The sequence below is a fragment of the Musa acuminata genome, unplaced genomic scaffold (assembly GCF_036884655.1).
Source record: "Musa acuminata AAA Group cultivar baxijiao unplaced genomic scaffold, Cavendish_Baxijiao_AAA HiC_scaffold_602, whole genome shotgun sequence".
Taxonomy (NCBI): domain Eukaryota; kingdom Viridiplantae; phylum Streptophyta; class Magnoliopsida; order Zingiberales; family Musaceae; genus Musa; species Musa acuminata.
The window spans coordinates 20,001-25,919 of record NW_027020841.1 but is presented as its reverse complement, the minus strand read 5'-3'; positions in this window follow the sequence as shown (position 1 = coordinate 25,919).

The window sequence follows — 5,919 nt, the reverse complement described above, 5'->3', positions numbered from 1 at the left end:
AGATCAGAATCATTCTCAACGAATCTATAAGAAGTGATCCAATTTTTTTCATCAGGTCCGGGTGAAGACCAAAGATCTTGAGCGACCGATCCGGCAGAACAACTCAAAAGATAAAGAAGTATCGTTAATTTCTTCATGCTCGTTCCAAGTTCGAAGTACCATTTGTACAAATAAGAATCCCCTTCTGATCTCTTCTTCATATAGATAGATATAGGATCTATGGGGCAATTACTTAGAAGTACATTTTGTGCAACAGCCCTTCCTATCTGATAGAAAAGGATCCCATGATCCTGAACCGATCTTACCTGGGATCGCAAATCCCAAGTTTGTCTATGAAGAGCTAATCTAATTGTATTAGTTTCTATAATTGATTTCTTCTGTGTAATACTAATTGATAGGGCCTCATTGATAAGTGCTACAAGATCTCGTACATTGGAACCCATGGTTATGGACCCCAATCCGTTAGTATGGAACATTTTCTTTTCCAAGTGAAATCCCCTAGTATATGAAAGAATGAAAAAGTGCTTTCGTTGTTGCGGAATAAGAAGCCTTCGTATCTTAATGCATGTATTTAATTTATTCGGAGCTATTAGAGCGGGATCCACTTTTTGGGGAATATGAGTCGAAGCAATAACAAGAATATTTCTAGTGGAACATCTTTCACAATCTCTGGAGAGATAGTTCTCTAATAGACCGAGGGATAAGTAATTCGACTCATTCATATACAGATCATGAATGTTTGGAATCCATATTATGCAAGGAGACATTGCTTTTGCTAATTCGAATTGAAAGGTGATATCAAATCGGTCTATTTTCGGCGTCATATACATAGTTAGCAGCTCCGTATCAAGGTCATCATCAATATCGTCACTATCATCAATATCGATATCGTCACTATCATCAATATCGATATCGTCACTATCACTATCATCAAAATCGATATCATCAATAAAATAATCTTTAGGCTTGTCATCCGGGAACTTGTTCGGAAATACCGTAATGAAAGGAACATAGGGGTTTGTCGCTAGGTATTTGACCAAATAGGATCGTCCAGTTCCTATAGAACCTATCACTAAAATACTCCTAGAAGGGGATAGGGCTAAGCGGAGCGAAAAGGGTTTTCCATGAGATGGGAAATGAAAACTATTAGCCCCACACGAGGTTTGTGAATAAGTAATTGTCTGATAATGAGCAAGGAATATCCGTCTTTCTGCTAAACAGGATCCATTGAACTCATAATTCATTATATACTTGTCAACTAAGTATCGTAAGTAAATTGATCCCGGTTGTTCAATCATTTGATAACCAGAGTCATTCTTTGATAAATGATCACTATGAGTCAGACTCAATAGAATTTGATCAATCCTTTTTTCTGTCGTTAAGGTGGAGAACTGAACCAAGAATTCTCTTTCTTCATCATCAATCGAATCACTGTTCGCGACCCAGGATTCTATTTTCTCATCAATCCAATCACCGTTCACCTTTTTTCTTTTTCTTATCAATGAATGGATCTCTTTACTTGTACGACTTAGATGTCTCGTATTTCTCGAAAAAGTGATTCGATTGATGGGATTTGGTATGATACTTATGAGATTGATGGGATTTGATATGATACTTATGAGATCGATGAGATTGATATTCAAATATTTCTTCCTAGAACGTATTGATTTGACCCCACAAGCGACCAATAGCATGTTGCCACCAAAAGCAAAACCCCGTATTTCTTCCAGAGAATCTCCTAATTGTTTCAGAACAACTAGAAAGAGATTCTTTAACCAGAAAGAATTCAGTTCAGATGTAGGATACCCATCCAAAAGTTTTCGCAACTCAATCATGTATGATGGAATCATCAAAGATTTGATCTTTTCTAACTCTGTCTGTAACTCACTAGAGGCTTGGGAAACAAAGAGAAGATGTATACGAACGAGATATCCAGCAACAAGAAGAAGGGAAAAGATTGAATAGAGGAACTCCAACTCCCGAGCATTTGTTGATCTCAGATGTGTCCATATCAATGGAACGGGTGACTCATTATTTCGATGAATCATTTCTTCGGACAGAAGAAGATTCTGTAAACACTCCCTCGAAATCTCACTTATCAGACTCAAAATCTCACTTATCAGAGTCCATTGTGGAAGAATCTTCTGAGGAATTGGCCATGATATATCTGATCCATGCATAATATCATGAAAAATGGATACAAATTTGTGACTGCTACTTAGTATCGACAATGGGTCTGAAAAAGTATCTAAAAGGGTGAAATTTAGATATTTGCACTCTGTCAAAGTAAGGAACCATGGCATATATGTTTGGAACGGATTCCATTTTGTTTGGAACAGATTCCATTTTGAGAGATTTGAAAAAGCACTATCTCGTTGAAAGGTTCTATACATCTGCCGTTTCTCAACGCATTTCTTTAGAGAAAGACTCCGTTTTTTTTTCCTCTTTCCGGATGGTAAATATTTCTCAGAACATGGAGTGTGAATCAAACCCATGTTTGAATTGAAACTGAGATACCGATGCAAGTTCTTCCCTTCTGAATCAGATAGATTCATATCTGAAAGAGGCTGACAATAAGTTCTTCCAAAATTGACTCTTTGTTTCTCTGTTAGAGGTGTTGCAGAAATGTCTGCGATCGAGTAAATAGCTCTACGAACGAATGGCTCGGATCGAATTGGAAAACGGAAAGATTTGTACAAGTTATACGTTTTGTCACCACTTTGTGGAAAATCTTTAGGTATGAATATGTTAGATACCTGTGACTCGATTGGTGAAATAGTCTCTCTCTCCAAAAAAATATGTTTTTTTTTACCGACGCACGAAGAAAATATTTTGTTGCGAATGAACAAGGTAGTGAGGAATTGTCCATATGTAAGATCATAATTATTGATACGGGTCTTTTCCACATAAAAAGGGAATCTTTTGTTACAATAGAACCAGAAGTGATTTGGATCATTCAAGAATCGAAGTCGATTTGCTTTATAAAAAGAAGATATCAATGAACTTCTATGAAATGGTTTCACGGGATTCAGCCAATTGTCTCGATCATGGAATATCATTGAGAAATAGGAATCCGTGTTATCAAAGGATTTCCTGCGATTATTTCTAGTATAGAATGAGTCAATCATCCACTCTGGTATCTTTTTGAACAAAAATGGTAATGTTGTTCCTCCATTGATAAAGAATTCCGGTCTTTGGGAAGTATCATGATCATCCAATAAGAAGGGTTTCAATTTATTCAAATGAACGATTTGAACACCTATTGATTCTAACAACTGATTGCGGAGTTGATCATTCGGACCTTTCAATTCACGGATGTGGATCTCGGACCTATGAATGGGGATATTCCCGATACTCACAAAGAAAAGGGGAAGTGACTTGGACAAAAAGGGAAGTGACTTGGACAAAAAGGGAAGTGACTTGGACAAAAAGAAACGAAGTGACTTAGACAAATTTTGTTTGTCGATAGCCTCGGACCAATCAATCGAATATTGATTAATACGTAACCGATCGAACACTACTTGAAAACGGTTCTTCTGTTCAGAAACGAAATGTTCCAAATGTTCCTGGAAATTCTTGCTCTCATTGGACCATTTGTATCTATATACATCAGGATCCCGATTCATGGATCTCTCGGTTCGAGAAAAAAGAGGATCAAACCATTTCTTCTGACTCTTTTTCAAATTCGATAAATGTTGGTTGATCGTATATTTCATTATAGTTATATGATTCAGAGTATCATTTCCTATTTGATCCCTTTGAATTCCATATTCGAAGTTGCGATCGGATCTATTCATTAAAAAGAATCGATTAGATACATTTCTTATGTACCCATAGGTGCTATATTGGATTTGAATCAGATTTCGGATCAATCTATATTGATTGACTGCCTCCATTATGTTGTTGCTAGCAAATACCGCTGTTTTTAGTTTTGGATCTTCCAAATCATTCCCGCAGTAGATCCGGACCGATTTTTTTCTGATCCTTCGATAAAAAGATTCATTCTCTTCATAAAAAAGAGGAGGTAGAACCAATAAAGATTTCTTTTTCGATTCATCTCTGGAGTTGAATACCTCATTCAAGAATTTTTTTTGATCCAACCCGTAGGAATCAATAGAAAAGGCAAATCCCCTATGATACACCAGATCCGGCTCGGTTATTGATAGAGTGAATAGATCTGCCATTTCTTGAAATCTCTCTTCTGATTCAAAATCGTGGTGTAACGTGTATCCCCTTTTGTTCCGGTCATGGAATAGATGAAATAAATCAAAAAATGGATTTTTGTTCAAGAATGAAATCTTATTGGAACTGTCCATATCCGGTTCATCCTTCGGAACCATATCACATCCCGGATCTGATGAAATAGGATGAATTGAGACGGTATTTTGTAAATACATAATTATCTTGAATATATCAACCATTTCTTTATTTTCCAATCGCCTGGAAGGGACAAAAGAAACATCTTGTTTTTTCTTCAAAAATTTCTGATCTCTAGTGGACCTCTCAATAGGATTCGAACCCAGATGAAGTTCTGACCATCTGTCAGAGAAAAAAGAACGAATTGATCTTGTAGGATTCCCAAGAAATTCTTCGATTTCTTCCGGAAGCAGATGATTATTCATCTGCTTCTCACGTTCCGTGAATAGCCGGGACATTGAGGAAGATCCAAAAAGGCATTTCGGGAATCGATCTGATTCTATCTCTGTTCGTTCCGTTTGAAGAAAGGAAGGATCCCAAAGAATCGATCTTTCTTTTAGTTGCTGAATGTCTGTTTGATCGATCAATGTGGGATATTCTGAATCCTCATTTCTAATGGAATCGAAATGATCTATGGATTGATCAGAAGATCCTTTCAATTGGCTAGAATCCCTTACTTGAACGAAAATAGATCTTGTGGAATCATATTGAATATTTGACAATACATTCCGTACCTTGCTAAAAAACCGATCCTTGTTTACCAACCACACATTGTCTAACCAAATCAAATTCTCTCTCGATACGTTCCTCAAAAAATCCGATTCGTGCTGATTCTTCCCCCAACTAACGAAGAGATCTTGGCGGAATTGCCACATATGAAATTGAACACAATTTTGCAAAGAAATACCCCACTTGTTTCTCGAGAAGAGATGGGAAACATGCTCAATATCATTTGATTGAATAGTTGCCTCAGCTCCTTGTTGTTTGAAGAAACCCTCCCCTTCAATTGGTCTTTTTTCACGAAAAGCAGACATGAGATAACAAATCAAGTCTTTCCCTAAGATTTCGAATAGCTGTCCCAAATTCAAGTTGATTATGTTTCGCTTCTTCCTCGGAGAAAGACGATCAAACAATTCCCAATCATGGTCCTTGCGGATCGGATCATCCGTATAGGATAAAAAAAGAAACTCCAGATATTCGCTATCTTTCTCTTTGAATGAGATCTTAATTCCAGCTACGGTTTCATTAATTCCAGCTACGGTTTCATTAGATATCTTACAACTAGAATCCCTCTTTTTTCCGATCCGGTTCCTCCACCACCGCGAACTCCGGTTAGATTCAGGCATGATACACTTTTTATTTATTGGGAGAACCCAAGTACTCTCTTGCGGATCCATGAAACAACTCTCAGAAATCTTTTTCCCTTTTGGAAGATACAGGAACGAAACAATCAACCTATTGATATTGGAAGACCGAAAAGATTCTTCCAATGTCTCATTTCTGGGTCCAATGGAATTCACATTTCTGGGTCCAATGGAATTCATAGGTATAGGAAGAAGCTCCATCAAATAGAGATTTTTTCTTTCGACCATCTTTCGATTGTTAATACGAGATATAAGGACCGCTACTACAAGCAGTACTACACCTTTGATTACACCTTTGATCATGAAATATCGATTGCTTGTTGAACCCTGCGAATCACGTGAAAGTAGGGTACTCCAA